Below are 19801 nucleotides of genomic sequence, written 5' to 3'. Positions count from 1 at the left end.
CAGCTCTCTATGGAACTGAAGGGTGGAAACTCAGTAGAAGGCTGTAATCCCTAGATTTTTGGCAGCAGAACACAAAATACTGAAAGCTTTATGAAGAGTCTTAAGAGATAGGAGCATTGCATACACTGAGGTGTTTTCTTTCTCTTGGTGGGGAACCCTAGGGTGGGTGTCATGTACCGCTGTGTTCCTTGCCTAAGGTGACCAACTGTGTTTACTTCCAGTTATTTTCCGTCTGATAACAGTGATAAAATTCAGGCATTTCAAGGCAGAAAGCGGGACACCTGGTCCCTTCATCTGCTTTGCGAACTCTTCTGGCTCATGGATATTTTATAGTAATTCTCCTACTTGGACGAGGGAGTTTGGGCACGGGCGGTTTCTGTAGTCGTTACTGGCTGAACCTACAGGGGAAAAAAGTATTGCTGTACGCCTTTTGCATCCCAAAGTGATACACTGCTGGAGGACCGTTGTCCTTCTGCACAAGAAAAAGGGCAAAAATAACATGAGGTGGTGGAAGGACGTGTTTTACAGTGTGTCACCATGTGTGTGCGTTTATGGCCAGGACATCAGTTAAAGTTTTGCTGGCTTACTTTACCCGATAAACTCTCTTATTTCTCTTCATGTTTCTTGCTGTTATCCACAACAGTTAGCAACCTCTTCCACTAGATTTCAGGTACCTTTTACAGCCCAGGGAGCTGCAGAGGATGTCTCTTCACACACTGGGATGCTTTCAGTAAGAGGGAAAGCCTGGACCTGTAGTTTCTGGAAAGGTTATGGAGGTGGTCCTGCAGATGTTAAGACTAAATGTACAGTCTTCTGTGATAACTCTCAACCAGGCTGTTATAATTAAGTTATAACCCTTCCTATCCTTAGCCTTTGCTGCTCTCTTCCCTGATTACTTTTTATATTTGAAGTATGTTTTAATGAGTTAGTGCTGATTAGCCCATATGCACAGTAAGCAGAGCACCCTGCTGTCTGTTTGGTATAGTGGCAAATGATTGATGGTATGGACTGAATACATAGGTGGAAGAGAAGATTTTGGAATAAATAACTGATCTTTTGGTTTTCATGCTAGTAGAGCCACATGACAATTATTAGAACTATTTTTTTAAAAAAGTATTTAACTCTGGTTAATTTTTCTGTAACTCCTTCCTCTCCCCTCCAAAAAGTGGTTAATTTTTCCTAATGTGGTGCCTTTTGATCATTTTAACAAAGACGTGACAATGTTTGATATCAAAGTTTAGAAATACATAACAAATTAAATAAATCATTGAGAAATGCAGACATTAGCTATCGAAGTGATAAGCACATTATCTCACTACAGTTTCTGAGCTATCAGGAGCAGGAAGGCAGCGATTTATATTCTGGGCTTAATTGCCAGTGTTGCCTGTAAATTCAAGAGATGCCAAATGTCCCACTGCCATTCCCAGAGCCAGCCTCATGCCTGGTCATGGAGTATCAGACCAGCTGAAGGAGGAGGGTGGTGCTCGTGAGAAACAGCGTGGTAATCGTCCTTATGGCCCTGCCGGGGGCAAAGGATGCTCGGAGGGGAGGAGGCATCTGCGCAGAGGGTTTCCTTCCCACAGCCTGGAGAATGGCATTGACTGAAGTGAGCAGGATCTTCTGTGAGGAGCAGGGGATCAGGCAAGTGGAGTAGGGCTGCAAAGGGAGCCCAGGACAGACCCCTTCTATTTTCCCATTTTTGTAATTTTACTTGGTGCCGCTTCCCATACGCCTCTTCTCCACCCATATTTTGCCATGTATGGAGGGATCACAGTCTTCTGCTGGAAATCACTTTGCTTTCTTTGGGTGAAACAGACCCCAAATCCTCATTTCTCTAATCTTGAGAATGTCCTCAATGTTGTGGGATACCGAACGGCCAAACACTGTATCAAGGGCTGGAAAGAACAGCTATGAATGTTATGAATACAGTGTTTGTGGCAGGTATCTACTTTAGCACCAGTGGTAGAAGGTAAACAGCCAGCACTGAAAGACTAAAGAAGGATGAGGAATATACATACATGTGACAGGAAGATCCATGAAAGTACAAAGCAGCTTAATTTTGTGAAAACATAAAGATGCATTTCTTCTTTTACTAACCTAGATCAGAAGAATTTTCATGCAGTGTTAAGCAATTTAAACCAAAATTTGCCAGTTGCTTTGGAAGCAAGTTTTAACATAAGTCAGTATCAATACATGATGTCTTTTAATGTATGTCAGCCTTACTTTATACTTAAAAAATTAACTGGCTATATAATGATTTATGCATAGTTTAAAAACAATTGCAACATTTCACATGAAGGCATGAAATACAGTAGTACTGTGTTTATCTCTTGTAAACAACACCATAAAGAGAAAAACAATGTGAATGCTACAGAGGAATACTATTTCTGTCTAAAAAAAGGTACGAATGGAATAGCACATTTCTGATTTGTATCCATCATTTCTGATAAATACTAGAAGCCCAGGGAAACAATGTATAATAAATGGTCAATGTCAGGCCCTAAATATGGCCCACTAAATCTGCACACACAGGTCACAATCTTCTTTTTTCCTAGGGATGTGTCTGTATGTGGCAAAGAAGTAAAGATCAAACCCCATAACATACATCATTTATATGCCACTCTCTGTTATAGAACAGCATGGACATTGTTAATGAGAAGATCTGCTAAAAGAATATTTCCGTGAGTTTGTTTCCAGGCACACTGTGGCAAAAAGGAGGTATCCCTTGGGAATTAAATAGCAATAAAATTGGGAGGGGGTGGGGGGCGGAGCAGGGGAGTTTAAGAACAAAAAAAACCAAAACCAAACATGGTACTTGAATTTTTCCCCTTCTACCAGTTCATCAGCCATTGCAACAGCTTGAGGTAAAGAATTTGCAAAACATACATGGAGAGCTTTTTGCTGCTTATTTTTTTTAATCTCTGAAGTCCAACGGTGATGATGAAGGTAGCTGTGACATTTGCAATTTTCCATGCACCAGCCCATTCCATTTTCTTCCCTGGTGCCACTTACATGGTACAGTAAGCCTCCAGCATTGACAATAATTATAGCCTGAATAAAATGAAGAAGGTAATATGAACAAAGCTCTGCTGTAATTGCCTTTTCATTATTTGCTAACAGTTAGTTATTCAGTCACAGGGAAAAAATTACACAGTAATTGGTTGACAATAGGAAGCTAAAGCTAAATTCCAGAACTATGATATTTTTGTGTGTTGGTCTTTTAGACCTTTTATTCATATTTTGATTAAACAGCTAGAGCATTAAAGTGAAATATAAATGTAGCCTTGGTTCAGATTCCATAACATTAGTTTCCACCCCACACAATTTTTGTTCAGTTTTGAATTTTAAGCTATCACATATGGCAGCCCTGTAAACATTGTAGGCTATTGACTTTGAAATACAGATTTGCAGCTCTCATTCACTTAGTTTAACAATAGCAAAGAATCCCTTTTGCCTTAATGCTTTAAAAAAGTGTCCAGCGTGACTGTGTGCAAACAATTTAGTAGTGCAGTTCTGCCTTGTTTTAGACACTGAAGTGGAGAAACTCCAGTCTGCATGTGTATTACATTTTATTTGAGTTTTAAACAACAAAAAATCTTTAGCCACTGATGCTGTTTTGTAGGTGTGGGTGTAAAAAGTGGTGTGATAAGCCCCTACGTGGTGCACTAGGCAGGAGTACCCTCTCAACGCCGTGCGTAGGATTTTTGACTCAGCGATGTGGAACTGTTGCAGTTGGGTCTCAAGGATTCATGGGAAAACTTGCTTCTGATGTTTCTTTTCCTAGGCTTTCTCTCTTGTATTTTCTTTAGTCCGGGGTTTTATGTGAACCCCACGTTGCAGAGGAAATTCTTTCACTGTTTTGTTGTTTAATCAGTTTTAAATATATGGTTTTAATTGCTGCTGTTGCCCTAGCTTGGCCAAGGACTGTTAAGTACATACTACTGAAGCCAGTTTACCTGCTTAAAGTTCAGTATTTGTTTAAATTTCATGCTTATTTAATGCCACCATGCATTCATCCAAAATCCAGGTGTTACAGTTGATAACACTGGAAAAGATAGGTTAAATTCCACAGTGTTTTTATTTATTGTACTGCGTAGAGTGGCTCTGTAGATACTACCCTGGATGGTGTGAATTGTGCAAGGCTGTAACCTAGTGAAAAGTTTTAATTCCTAATTCTTTGCTTCTTTTGCTTCTGTACTTGTGTTGTCACTTGTAACGCATTAGTAGCTCCCTGTAAACATGTGGTGGTTGGGCTTCCAATGACTCTTTTTTTTTTTTACACACACACACGCACACACGCACGCACACACACACACCCCCACCCCCACACACCCCACCCCCCCCCACCCCCACCCCCACCCCCACACCCCCACCCCCCACCCACCCCCCCACACACCCACCCTGTTTGTTATAAAGCCTTTAAAGGGGAGTAGGCTCTAGGTGCTGGACTGGTAACTGAAATTGGTATATTTGTTTCGTCAGACGTTTAATTAGAGTAATGTTTTCCCATAAAGTGTAATCATCAGTGTTTCAGGAAGCAAATTTTTGCAAGTCTTAGGTCTTAAACTACCGTGCACTAATTTAGAGCTTCACCTGTGTCAGAAACAAGAGGAATTGCTGTACTCTGAGTTCTCAGCTACTGCTGGGTACCTTTAGAAAAGCTCAAACTCCAGCAACGCAATCGCTGGAGGAATTAAAAATCCTGCAGAAGCTGAAACCAAACAAGATGTAAGTTGAAGCGCAGTTACAATGGAGCCTTTGAAGAGTTTCATTCTTATCGAAGTTGGCTGCCTCTGGGAGGCCCTGGCGGATGGGCTGGGGGAGCCCTCGCGAGGTGGCTGTGCTCTGCCCCATGGGCTGTGCGTTCTGCTCCACGCGCTGCGCTCTGCCCTGGGCGTCCCGAACCGACTGGGAGCAGGGCGAGCACTCTAGCCAGCCACAAACAACAAAATTCCTGGGCGTTTCATGGATATGATCTGTAAAGCAAAGCCATGCCTTGTTGTTCTGGGCCTGATCTGAACATCAGCGGAATCAGCAGAAATCTTCCTGCTGGAATCTCTGGATGGGGTCCTCCAAAGCAAAGTGCCAAAGGAAGCACCGGCAATAAACAAATACATCCCATCAGCCCAATTCTGATGTATATTTCATACTTTGCCCTTACTTTTATTTTGAGTCCTAGATCTTTATTATAATCAGTCAAAGTCCTGGCTTTCAAGTTGTGAATGGGCATCATAATTATCTAATGCAGCTACTCCAGAAATCAGATTAGTAATTAGCTGAACCAAACTGATTGGTGTGACTTCCTGAATGCATCTCTTTAATGTTGAACATTTGCTTTGTGCTTGAAGGATTTGTTTGTGTGTTTCTTGTGTGTGATGAGAGCTTTTCCGTAATTAGCTCCTGGGGGACAGCATATTCTAACAGTTAAAGAATAATTGCGGCCCTATGAAATGTGAAATGGCTTGGGCTGGCTTTTGTTGCAGCTTAATTGTATGCAACAAGTACAGGAGGCTTTTCATTTCACATCATGATAGTAAAGATGTAGCTTTCATAAATAAAGAAAGGAATTTTGTACCATGGTAAATAGTCTCTAATGTGTTAATTTTGCAGAAAAAACAAAACAAACAAAGCACATTTGAGAATTCTGTGTTATTGAAGTAGATGTTCATCATTGTTTCATTAGCTTGTAGTCTCTGTATGATTTTAATGAAAGGGAAAAGGAAGAGAAAAATAAGTGTGGCAGTAAAAGACAAATGATTTGGTGGTCAGTCTGAAGCAGCTTGTTTTCCTTTGAAATAAAAGATTTAAATGCTTTTTCTTCTGAAATTTCATAGAGGAGGGCAAAGGGTTTTTTGGACAGTGGTTACAACTGTGTTCTGGTAAAATCGGTTGTAACAAAACCAGAAACTTATTATTCAATACTTTTCTTGAAAAAAAGTGTGGGGAGGAAAGCATTATTTGCTTTCTCCTGTTCATACATGGGCGTGTTCTTTCTGTACCTGTGGGTTATTGCTGTTCACTGTTCCAAGTAATTGCAGCTGCCCCTCTTACCTCGCTGTACACTTGCGATCACCTGAGTCACTTGCCTTATTGCTCAGTTTCTGTCAGAGAACCGACTGGGGGTATCACACCATCTGTGGCAGGGGGCCCTTGGGTGCTGTTCCAGGGAGCCTGAGCTTGCTGACTGTTAGCGTGGTTCAAGCCTAACGCCTATAGATAGGATTGCTAGATGCCACTCACAGGAGGCCGTTCTGAATGCAGATGGTTTTCAGTCTGGTACCCAATTTACTAGCCCCAGGACAGATGCATACGTGCTTGCCATGAGGCACATTCAGAATTAGGAGTACTACTTCGATATTTATTGATATCTAATTGCTGTTGTTCAATTATCAGCACTTTGTTTTGTGATTGTAAACTGAAATTTTGCCAGATTAAATATAGCATTCATGCATATTTTTTCCCTTCAATCAAAAGACAGAATTGTGTAAGTCTGAGTTAATCATCAAAGCTCCTGAGCCATCCATAGGCAGCATTGCTACAGTGTATCTATAATCACCATCCATTCCTGTGGCTAGTGGTACATAGCATTTATTTATTTTTTCAGTACAGATGACAGTGATGCTGGAGTTTCATTGTCATCTAGATCTGATAACTGCGAGCCATTTTGATATGGTTCTGAGGTAATCTACAGTGTCAGACTTTCAATGTCGTGTTGTCACTACCACTTCTTTCCATAGCATCGCCATAGGCAATAGCTCTGCTGCTGCTTTTCCTTCAGGGGTTTCCCTGCAGAGGCTACAGATCATATGAGAAGTCACCACAGGAGTTGTGTGCCCCCGGTAGCAGGAGGAGAGCAGAACTGTGTCCCCCCCCAGCGACCCTGCAATCAGCTCTCTGGCTGGGCTTGGCTATGGCTGAGGTTCATGGTTGATGCTTGGTGGAGACAGGTCCTTGGGATGCTGCTGTTTTCCCTTTGGCAGCATCTCAGGAATCTGATGTACAAGTCCAACCACTGCATTCCGCCTACCCGGAGGGAAAGGGAGGGTGTCCTGCTCATGCTCCGCCTGCGCTTCCCTTGGGTGTTGAAGCGATTCTGATAAGAAACAAAGCATTTATTTGTCCAACCTTGTGTTTTTACACTGCTCCCCCAACACAACAAGTCCTCAATATAGCTGTTGAATTGCCGTCGGTTTTGCCATGAAAAGTCCTTTGACAGAGGAAGTGAGAGCAGTGGGTGACCCAGAAGCAAGAATTAAATTCTGCCTATGCTGAAGGCTCTTAGGAAATGGCTGTAAAACCCCTCTGAATACATGCCTGCTGGGTACCGCTGCTGTGTGCACTTTTATATTTTTCTGTGCAACTGATGGCTGAAAGTGATTCGGACAGTGCAGCTTGTGTGTCTGCCTGGTGAAATAAGTAGGAATAGCTCTGAAAGTTCTAATTAATTAATGTTTTTTAATTGAAAGGTTGATTTAATGAAGTTATTTTTGTTTAGCCACTGATGTTATAAAAATAGCATTCTGCAGATAATGTTAATTTTGTCTTTTGTGGGAATTTTGCATCTATTTGAAAGAAATCATTATCAAAATGTTCGGGAGGATGTGGTCGGTGACCTGCTGCTCCAGTTAGACTTTCACAGGTCTATGGGGCTGGATGGGATCCATGCAAGGGTCCCGAGGGAGTTGGTGGAGGTGTTCCCCAAGCCGCTCTCCATCACTTGTCAGCATCCCACATCCCAGGCTAACTGGGGAGGTCCCAGCAAGCTGGAGGTTAGCTGGTGGGATGCTCATCTACAGGAAGGGTGGGAAGGGGAGGACCTGGGGAGCTACAGGCCTGTCAGCCTGACCTCAGTGCTGGGGGAGGTTATGGAGCAGATCACCCCCAGGGCCATCAGGCGGCATGGGTAGGACAGCTGGGGGATCAGGCCCAGCCAGCATGGGTTTATGAAAGGCAGGTCCTGCCTGACCAGCCTGATCTCCTTCTACAACAAGATGACCATCTTCGTGGCTGAGGGCAAGGCTGTGGATGGTGCCTGCCTGGACCTTGGAAAAGCCTTTGGCACCATCTCCCACAGCATCTGCTGGAGCCAGCGGCTGCTCCCGGCCGGGCCGGGGGTGCCCTGCGCTGGGGTAGGGGCCGGCTGGGCGGCCGGGCAGCGGGTGGTGGTGGATGGAGTCACATCCTGCTGGTGCTGGGCACACGGGGGTTCCCCCCAGGGCTCCGTGCTGTCACACGTGTCACCCCGTGGGCACAGCGGCTGGGCAGCTGCCAGCGGGAAGGGGCCTGGGGTGCTGCTGGCGGAGTGTGAGCCGGCCGTGTGCCCGGGTGGCCGAGGAGGCCAGCAGCACCCTGGCCTGTATCCCAAACGGTGTGGCCAGCAGGGCCGGGGCAGTGACCGTCCCCCTGCACTCGGCGCTGGTGCGGCCGCCCCTGGAGCCCTGGGCTCAGTTCTGGGCCCCTCAGGGCAGGGGGGACGCAGAGGGGCTGGGGGTGCCCAGGGACGGGCAGCGGGGGTGGGGAAGGGGCCGGAGCACCAGGCTTCTGAGGGGTGGCCGGGGGCACTGGGGGGGCTCAGCCTGCAGAGGAGGGGGCTCAGGGGGGCCCTGGTCGCTCCCTACAAGTACCTGACAGGAGGGGGTGGGCAGGGGTCGGTCTCTGCTCCCAGGGAACAAGCGACGGGACAAGAGGGAACAGCCTCGAGCTGTGCCAGGGGAGGGGTCGGTTGGGTGTGGGGGGAAATTTCTTCACCAAAAGGGTGGTCAGGCATCGGCACAGGCTGCCAGGGAGGCGGTGGAGTCACCATCCCTGGGGTGTTTAAAAAACGTGTAAACGTGGTGCTCAGGGACACGGTGTGGTGGTGTGGGCTTGGCAGTGCTGGGTTAATGGTTGGGCCTGATGCTCTCAAAGGTCTTTTCCAACCTTAATAATTCTATGAAAATTACTTTAAATTAATTACTAGTATTTTCTAAACAGAAGCCTAGTTTTTGGTGACCAGAAACATTTAACTTAAAAACTTTTTATAGAAATTCTGGAGAATGTTTCTATGACAGTAATTGAAAATGGTTTGTTTTGAATGTGTTTAGGACTTAGGACGCTGAAAAGTAAATAGGAGAGGTGATTGTCTTAAAAAACCAAACGACTGGTGATTGTCTTTAAAACGTACCTCTTTATGTGCTTACTCTTTGCTTCTCGGAGAGTAATATTCACTCTTATCTCAGAGGACTAGTAGGAAAACCCTCCTGAGGGAGGTTAAAGGTGTAGAGTACTGGGCCTGTAGGTGAAAATAATTTGTATTAAATAGAAATTACTATAATTTCCAACAAGTGATCATCGTGGCCAGTAGAAGCATATTTGTCTTGATTTGCTAGTGGAAAATTGACCCAAGACTGTACCCAATTCTTTAAAAACTACAACTTTGCTTATAAATAACCCTGATAAAGTGGTAGGTGACTTTTCATAAAACAATCTGGGAAGACTGAAATATAAAATAACAGGGAATTTTTTCCCCATTAACTAGCTTCATGACAAGTCATTGACTTGACAGCACTTAAGTGCTTGTCATATTATTTTTTTTTCCTCTGAAACAGTGTGGTGGTTTACCTTCGATGTGGGCAGCGGTGGGGCCACAGCTCAGATGTGGTGGAACCTGCTGAGCCTTTTGCCTCTGGTTCAGCTGTAAACCCCTTATCCACTTCTCAGCTGGGTTCGAAAGAGACCGCTTGGCAAGTGACTTGTTTAATGTCACACAGTATTTTAGTTGACTAAATGCTTGGAGAAGCATAGGCTCTTTCCCAGATCCCTAACTTTAAATTCACAGTTAAATAAATAGAGTTTTGAGAGGATTCAGTAGAGGGTTTTTGACTATTACAGTGCAAAGGTGGAAAAATTAATTTTAACCAGTAGAACAATCCGAAAAATTCTTATTTGGTAGGTTAGACCAAGTTTCTGTCTTACTGAATTGCATTAGAATAGAGGGACAGGATAACTCTTCAAGTGCTCAGTAATGCCACAAGACAGTGATTACTTCCAGCAGATATGTAACAAGATGATGAATGGAAGCTTTCCAAACCTGAATTTCCTCAATTAAATAAGAACGTGTTGTAGTAGTGTGCACTGGTGGAAAGCTGGTCATTCCCTAAACCATATGTATTACTTCTCTTTCCATCTCATTAGGAGCATAAAGAATTGCATCATTACTGTTTTTAAATATTCTCTGACACGAAAAGGAATACAGAATTTGGAGTGTGTGCTTAAATTTCATTTGACATCTCATAAAGTCAAGACATGACCATCATAGGTCAAACTTGTAGAATAACGTGTAGAGCTAATATCCTTTAAAAGGCACCGTGCTTTTTTTCTGCTAACATAAATGGAGCATAAATGTAAATATGACTGAGTGTCTGATAGCATAAGTAGCATAAACTGTTTCTGGGTGTTTACCTATAGGGAAAGCCTTTGTTGCTGTGTAGCTGGGTTGATAAGTGTGTTACTGAAGTCACTCAGGTAGGTACTGTGGGCTGAAAGCGGCCGTTTTACTGCCTTCCCCTAGAAAGAACAGTTGTATTTATCTTTACTTAATCTTTCTAAACAGAGGGTCTTAGCTAACTGAAGTCAATGAGAAACTTGCTATTGACTTCAATAGGTTTTGAGTCGGTTCTTTAAGTCATTAATATTTGTTAAGTTTTGACATGAGTATATTTGCACTCAGAAGGTGGCAATCAAACCTGGATTTTTTCCTTATGTTATGTAGTGCTTATTTTAGTGTGCTGTTAATACATCCTAACAATTACTCCTTCCTGCCCACGGAGCATCCATATGATTTGTGTTTCTTTTGGGTACTTAAAACTAATCTTTGTTTTCTCAGGCTTTTAGGTGGGACACTTACCTTAATCCTCTTATGTTTGTATGCCTTGAAGTCATGGTGCTTTGTATGATTTAGGATTTCAAGAGCCTGACTTAGAATCTCGAGGTCAGCTTGACCTTCTTTGTTAGGTGGTATTTTTTCTTGCTACCACAATTGTGAGTAATTCTTAGAACTTTTTCTGAGTCTCCCGCCCTGGTTTGCCTTCTTTGTCTCCCCCCAGACACATGCATACAGTTTTCCCTTTGTTTTTATCTTTTCTTTTTTGGCCTTATTACTTGCCTGTGATTTGAGGTTGTTCACCAATTAAAAATACACATCCTATTTTAGCATCACCCTATTTTGAATCTGCATCTTTTGCCTTGTTAAGGACTAAGATTTCACTATACTAAACAAGTAGGCTATAATATCATAATTTTGTAATTCCTTGATGATTGGATTATCGTGGTTTCATTGGTTTATTGAGTTGCCCTTCAGTGCGCATGAAATATTTTTTCATTTGATCCTTTTAGGAAAAGAAGCATTGTTCATCTGAAGTTAGGAAAGCAGAGGGCATTGATAATTTCCTAAATTAACTACAACATGAACTTTTTTTGTGTGTGTGTGATTTGTATGACTTGTTAGCTATGACTTCACTCGAATTTTAACCTTTTTGGCTGATAACCAGGTCTTAGGTTTTTATAATACCAGTATCTAGTCAGCTAAGACAAATTGATTCAGACAGTTGTCACAGAAGTATTTAGCTAAAATTACTTCAAAAGTTTTACACTGCTTGACATTACAGTACTGTCTTTGAAGTGTATACCCTGAAAAATATTTGTTGTTAACAGTTCCAGACAGGTGTTTCACCAAAGACATGTGAAGATGTGTAGAAGAAAAGATTAATATTTTGCAGTAGGTTTAGCCTCTGGAGGAAATATTTGTCTTACTTGTTTGGAATTCCACTTGTCACCTCAGCAAAAGCTTTGTTCGCAGTCAGGTTTTGTTCTCAACAAGTGAAATTAAACTGTATTTGGTCCTAAGAATTAACACAACATATGGCTGGGTGTTATTTAAATAGCTGCTGTGAGATAATTGTAAGGCAGTCTTTTACAGGCTGTGGTTCTGCTTTTACGATACTTAAAGCAGGGGTACCTGAAGATTCCAATTAGAAAATGCTCACGTTGGGATTAAAACAAGAGAAGAAACAGTCTACGCTAGTGCTGCTGTGGCTGTTGGTGAGATCCATCCCACCTGCGAGAAGCCCCAGGAGTCTGGAGGGGGATGGGGCAGGCGCCGTGATATCCAGCCCTGGCTCCGAGGTGGGTCGGCAGGCCTGGGGGTGTCCTGCTGCAGCTGCTGGTGTTCCTCTGCCGTGTGTGGCAAGGGGTGGTGACTCATGCGGGGCGCTCGCTGTGCTGGGGAACAAGCCTATATGTTGCAAACCAGTCTGTTTCAGAGCCCTGAAAAGCTTTAGGACTATGTTAGACAGGTTGGGGGCAGGAAGGGACCAGTCAGGGGTGTCAAGATGCTGCAGGTTTGCAGCTGGAGAGAGCAATAGCCCAGTGCACTGACTGCCTGCCCTGCTGGACCGCGCTGTCGGGCTTTGAGCTGAGGACTAACTTGGCTGAATTCCTGCTAGGCTTAGACAAGTGGATAAGGATGCAGCTGGATCACAGCCTTGCTGCGTGTTACTTTTTGAGGTTATGAGAAAGGAAACTTTAAGATTCTAGAAGGGAAATTATGAAATAAACCGATTTTGATTTGGACAGAAATATAAGCTGTTCTGGTGAGGCAGTGTTGTACAAATTGCTGCGTACAGAATAGTAGATGAAATTAAAAATGAATTGAGCATGAGTTCCGGGTTGTAAATGTGTGATGGATCTTAAATCCCCATCTTTGGGTGGGGATATTCTGTAACCTGCTTAAAATGCAGCATTTCTGTGCAGGCTAGCATTAGGCATTTGGGAACACTGCCCATTGGTGCCACCTTCGTTGCTGGTGGAAACTATGGAACCCACAAGATAGCTGCTGAGATCAAGAGAAGCAAGGGTTTTGATTTTCCTTCTGAGCAAAATGTGTAAAAATTTGGGTGGGTTATTTCATTTCTGTTGTGCCCTGCTGCATGAGGAAGGGGTGCAGTGAGTGTCCTCTGATTCCCAACGCCGAGCAGTCCTCATCCTCTCCTTACACGACAGGCTTTGTGCCCAGAGTGAAGAGCCTGCTCCTGCGCGGGGACAAGGTGTGGCTGATGAGTCTGAGATAAACCCCCACACAAAAAAGGCACTGTGTCGCTGAATGGGTTTCCAGTGTAGCTCTTTAATTTCATCTCTTGGAAATGTTTCTCCTCTTTCATCCAACTGCCTTTATCTTAACTTCTGATCTGAGGAAAGCAGCAGCCTTTCAAATTGAACAAACCGTGTTTCAAATAGGCTCTCCTGCTTGTGACAAGATGTACCTCATTTTCTCTGCAAGCCCTCAGCAAGGTCACACCTTTTTAATTTATTTTCTGTAAGAAAAATCTAGTTGTGTGATAGAACAAGGCCAGATCTAGCTAGAGGTCATTTCTTGAACTAGTCATAAAGTAGAATAGGATTACAACCATTTAATATCCCAGAACTTAGCAAGCATAGTTCTATTAAAATATGGGGGTTGTATTTATAAGGCAACATAAATAGCTGCTTAAAGTTGTGGCCAATTTGGTTATAATAAAAGGAATATTTTAGGGTTTTTTTCCATTTTTACTATGAGAGTGACCCTTCTTTCCATTTTTTTTTTTTTTTTTTTTTTTGGTAACTACTAGACATAAATTCCAAGTACATAACTTTTTGTGTGTGTGTTTCTGAAATAAAAATTATCTTTTTTCATCTAATATCCGTATTTTATATATTTTATTAATGAGTATTAATATGAGATTAATACAGGATTAACATGTTTAAAAGAGTTTGCTATTGGTTCAGCAACAGCAAGGTACTGATCTGCATGCTGTCTGTATGTTGTCATAGAAATTGAGATAGATGTGTTTCTGACAGACATTAGTTTCCAGCCTAATCCTTAGACAAATTGTGCAACTGCAGAACATATATTTATCAGTAGGGTAGTGCGCTTTTAACCAAAATTTTACAGCCCTTTTTTTGTTAGATTTCTCACATTTCCCAGAGAGTTGTGTCCCGTAAGCCTGTTTTCTTCCATGTTTTCAAATACCAGCTGTTGCAACATCAACCTTTCACATGCTGGTGGTGTTTCAACAAGTGGCGTATGAAAGAGAGAGAGGTTTTACTGGCAGAGATGCTGGAGACCTCTGCAACAGTGATAGGGAGAGCCTAGGTCTCACACAGGTCTGGGTATGGAAATGTCACGGGGCTGTCTGGGCTGTTGGGGGCTGTCCAGGTGCCCTTGTTGCTCAGGTTTTCTTCTCGTCAAGTCCATTATGTCAAGACCTATCTAAACTTCTTCCTTTTACATCGCAAATTCAACAGACCGTAACACCTCCTCCTAAGTGCTTCCAATCCGTTTGACTGACATGTATGCTCACTATACGTCTATGTGCTCAAAGTTTGGATGAAAATTGAAAAAGGCCATGTGTACCTGTGAACTAGCTGATTTTCTTAAAGATTTTCTTTTTTTTTCTTCTTTTTTTTTTTTTTGTAATTGATAGTATCACAATTACACTGTGACCTACTGCAGCTCAACCTGTATATTCATGCTGTATACACGTAGAAGTGTACACACACCACGTTTAAATGCTGTGCAAAAGGGTGACCTGAATGCTGTGAAACTGAGGTAGGGATCAAAGACATTCTTGAGCTCTGACAATAATGTGCTGTGTGACGATGATTAACTCGTATATCAATGCGCAGTGTGCAGCTCTACCTTACAAAATTCCTCTTCTATGGGTAAAATAATAGTGCTGATTGACATCACCATATGTGGTGAGGATTATTTATTAATAGCTACTAACATTTTTGACCACTCAATAGGTATCATTATTTTCAGTTGAACATAACTCATATTTTGATCTGTATGACTAAATTTACACTTACATGGAGACTGTTGGGAAAAAATTACTATAGTCTCACAGTAATTTATCAGCATTCAGTAATACTTCATGGCAAATGGAGGCCTTTTCTAATAAATTTTATGTGTTAGAATAACATGGAGAATTTTAAAATATTGGAATAATACCAAGAGTGTGTGTTAAAATAACAAGCCCTCAAATACCAACGGAATACAGAAAAGGAATTGCAATGTTGCTCTTTCCCCATTCAAAATTAAAGTGATATAGGGTATGTCTTCATGTTTTCCTATAAACATATTTCTATGTTCAACAGAGCAAAATCAAGGACAAATGTGGTTTTCTCGAGGGTTAATTCCTCCATGTGTAAGAAATCAGGGTTAAAATGAATATGGTGTCAGAATGTCGATTAAGCAGAAAGAGTCTCATCTTTTTCTGGGAGACTAGGTTTTGTATTTTGAGTCCAATTTGATAAGATTGCTAATAAAACCTGTGGTCATCTTTCTTCTGGCTAGTCTAAGGAGCTCCCACCTCTCGAGAAAAGTGAGGTGACTCTGCAGGAATGTAGGTGTGACTTGGCTCACACGAGCAAGTCCTGCAGATCTGAATGAGGAGCTTCACCTCTGAGGCTGAATCAGTAAAATGATATCTGCACATACGCCTCTGCAGAATCTGCATCTTGCTCTGGGATTGCAGAGAGGAAATAATTATGGGGTTCCATCGTTCCGTTTCAGAGCTTCAATTAAAAGTGTAATATCACTGAAGATATAGATGTTTGGAAAATGATTGTTTAAAAATATCTTTGCACTTCTGTTTCCGACAAGACTGTGTTTTGCATGCACTGTCTTCACTGAGCTTCCCACTATGTGCTCATCATTCTGTGAGTCCTGCATCTCTAGATAGGTCTTTTGATCATCTGAAAGTCAAGTGGCCTACACAGGCATCGTTATAGAAAGGTGATGTGCAGTCCAGTCTGTTTATTTCTTGCACTGAAACAAGACCATCTGTTGTCTGAAAACTACCTACGTTTATTAAGTGTTGCAGTTAAATCCTGACTAATATGAGACTGACTTAGACCAAAAATATGCAGAGTGCTTAAGCACATGCTTAAGGTTGGTTGACTTCAATGAGATTCATATTTTTAAGGAAAAGAGCAAGAGAACGTAGACTTCAGTGCGGTCATGAACTGATTGCTTAATTTTTTGACCTACTTGATTACTATTTAAGAACTTCAGATTTGGGGAGGAGGGAATTGAAACAAAGAGTTTGGAGCATGAAAATAATTTAAATGGTTCTCTTTGAATAGTAATGATTCATGATCTTCCATTCTGTAAACTACTGCATGGAGGAAAAGTTAACATTCCTTTTGCATATAGAATGATCCTTCTTGTTAACAGAACTACTGCTATAATGTGTTTAGTGCATCTCGAAAATGTAAACTGTAGTCAAAGCTACCTGCAGTGTTGGATAGTGTATATTCTTCTTGTTTTGTCTTTTTTTTTTTTTTTCTAATCTGTGAAAGTAATTTTAATGAAAAGCTGTTCTAGAGTGGGGGAAAAAGATTATAATTGTGATTTAATAAGTTCATTGAAACTGTTTCTCAGTATCCTATACATCTGGTAAAACTATCACACGTTTCTCCTGGTTAATAAAACCTGTGACATATTTATGATAGAAATAACAGTTGTACAGAGCAAGAGTGGTATTAGGGATTCTTAACAGCCTCTTTAAAACACAAATGTCTTACTTGGAAACATTTTGAATTTTTAGTTCTTTCTAGTTAGAAATTCTTCTTCCTCAAAATAGTGCTAGTTTGAACTGCAAAAGATAGAATGATTTGTAAAAGCTGTTCTATATTATTTGGGTAGACTATGAAAAAAACATGAAAGCCTAAAAAAGATCAAAAGTTTATTTATATCGCTAGCTTATTTCTAGCGAAAAATCCATTGACAGATCTCTGTCAACAAGAATTTGCTTTAGCCAAACTTATCCCAATTTCAACATTACTTTAGATATTACAGTTGAATTAACTTCTGATGTATTTCATAATTTATTCCTGCTTTCTGGTAATGCAATGTTTTGATATTGTATCACGCCTACTTGAATATTTGTTAAGAAGATGTATGAGAATATGGGACACTTCTTTTAACAGAAATGTCAGTATTTTCCAATGTGACTCTGGTCAAGGAAGTTCAAGAAATTAAGTAATAACGCTTACTCTGTGTGCAGGAATGACTTTTCAGTATAGGTACAAAGAAAAGCATTAATAAAATAAGAATTAGATGTGAATAGTAGTATTCATTTTGCCTAATATTTTGTACCTTGAAACTGAGCACCTAAGCAATGATATAAGGCTTCCTTTACAGTCAAGCAATAGGAAGAAATACTTGTACAGGGCAAAATACCGCATTTCAGGGGTCTAAGGCACAGCATGGTTCAGTTTGTCAGGTGCTTGTCTTTATCGACTAGGCTATCCAAGGGACCAGCAAGGCTAGATGCTTAACTTTGACATGACTAACATATGTGAGATGAATCCTGTTTGTAATTCATGATGTAATAATAACATAGATCAATTGATCAGTTGTTACTTGTTATAATGCTCTGTGGAAAGCAGAAATAAAATGCAGGGAGACTGTTAACTGTAAAAAAGACAGGCAGAAAATGGCAGAAATACGAGCACAGATATGAAAGCTTTGTAATTATATAGATAAAAATAGTTTTTGAAAGGGGGGAAGAGATTGAACACAGAGATAAGCTGTTGTGTGCTCAGATTTGCATCCAACTTTGAATTTGCCAAATTTGCAATGAGAGAGATAAATGCTTTTGAAATGTATTGGAAAATTGCTGCAGGATCTCCTTGTATCATCCAAAGGCGGTATCTTAGGCTAATATAGAATGGCACTGTTTGTTGGGCTGTGCTAATTTTACCCACAGAACATCTGTGGATTTCTGCTGAAAGTTGGATCCTGTGCTCTGAGACACCTGTGTCGGACACAGAGCAGGGTGAGGAATGTCTGCTGCTGCTTTCCAAGCCCTGTGGAAGATTGTATGTAGGTCAACAGGTGAGTCTGAAGAAATCTGTGCTATAAATATTGATCAGCATAATTTGGTTTTCGTGGACCTTTTTTTAATAAGAATGGTCAAGGTGCATATAGAATCAAGGAAGTGTTAGTATATAAAGTCAAATAGTGCCTAGACTCCTAAAATATTAGTTGCAGTTGCAGGACTCAGGACTGTTCTAAGTGATTAAACTTTTCAGGACTAGCTAATACTATTGCCTTGAGACTGTGGGTAGTCTTGATTAATGTCCCCAAGTGTACGGGTTTGAGTTAGGATCCAAAGCAGACCTTTGTTTCCAATCAGTACAAGACCATAGGAGCAACACCGGAGAGTCGTGCTGCGTAGCTGAAGGGTACTGTCCGTTGTGTGTTCGTGATGTCCGTTGTGTGTTCGTGATGTCCGTTGTGGATACATACTTCCTTGTTGCAGCAACAAACTTTCTAAATACTCAAGACAATGAATCATTTAATTTCCCTGTTGCAGCCTGTGTCGCAACACATCAAAATATGTTTCTGTATGCCCCTACTCCCCCCAAATGAAATAGTAGAAACTATGTGGACTTCCCGGAGGAACTGTTCCTGGTCAGCGTGATGGTTTTAACTGACCAAAAGTAAGAATTATTGTGGCTATTATGATAGTGTGGGAAATTCAGTAGTTATGGTTTTTGTGAGGGTGGGGATTGGAAAATGTAGAAATACCCTGTGGTATTTCATCAATGTTTTATATAGTAACATACTTCACAAGAAAGTTTTATTTACTTAGGCAATTAAGAAGCAAACCTTCCTGTTCTGTATTTGGCATTCTGTCCTAGAACCAAATGCCCATGGCAACTTACGGTCTGTTTTAAAATACAAAATGTAAATTGGAAGAGAGTGCAGCGCACACCTGCTCATCTCCCATCAGATAGGCAAGCAGTGTGCAAAATGCAAACTGCAAGCAGCTGTAGCGAAGAAAAAACCAAATCAGGACGTTCTCTGCTTTCATACAGAGAAAGGAACTAAAGCGATTACAGGAGAGGCACAAAAGCCCTTGTATTTCATTCTTTTTCACATGAAAGACACCTTAGTACAGTGGTGGCAAAAATAAGCACAGTAAACCCAAGTCTTGGGGTCTGTGTCTGGAAATGGTGGGCAGGGAGAAGAGGGTTCGCCACATACATGATCCTGCTCCAGCTGCTGCTGCTTGTGATGAGATCTTTTTCTCAAAGTTCTGTGAGAGGGATTGATACTGTTTGATAATTACGTTATACAGAATGACTTGAGCTTCTTGATGGCTCATTTTGTTGCTTTGAAGACACTGATTATTACATTTTGGCTGTGGCCCAGTTTTTTATGCAGGCTTCAGCAGCAGTGAACTTAAAGCTCCAAATTTTCTGCTTGCTATTAATGGAGAGATTTCACTTCTTTGCAGCTTCCTTTGGTATGGTTGCTCCTTTTCATCACAGCAAGTGTCATGCTCTGGTTGTACCATTGGTGAATACTAAGCTCCAGTCGCTGTACATCTAGTGAGTGCAAAGAAACATGTATGTTCTTCATTAATTCCAGATAATTATTGCTATTAGCTCTTTTCATATGTTCTGTGGGCAGTTGTTATTCTAATAGATAGGCTAGCGCATCCACTCATGCAAACAATTACTTGCCTACTTTATAAAATTAAAAGGCTTCCCATTCTAGTGTTATATTTAGTTTATTATTTTATACAACTTAGAAAGTTGTTATGCAACCATTTTGATTACTCATTTACTTAATAGATTACAGCAGATGCCAAATCTGCTTTGCTTACAAGTATCTTTTGTAAGGAGTTCTGTAACTGATTTTTTTAGATGACAAAATGTAGAAACTTTTTTGCCAGTTGTTCATTTTTAATAACATTTGCAGAATAAACAA

Source organism: Falco rusticolus, chromosome 15 (genome assembly GCF_015220075.1).
Source record: "Falco rusticolus isolate bFalRus1 chromosome 15, bFalRus1.pri, whole genome shotgun sequence".
Lineage (NCBI taxonomy): Eukaryota > Metazoa > Chordata > Aves > Falconiformes > Falconidae > Falco > Falco rusticolus.
Note: the sequence above shows the minus strand (reverse complement) of the source record.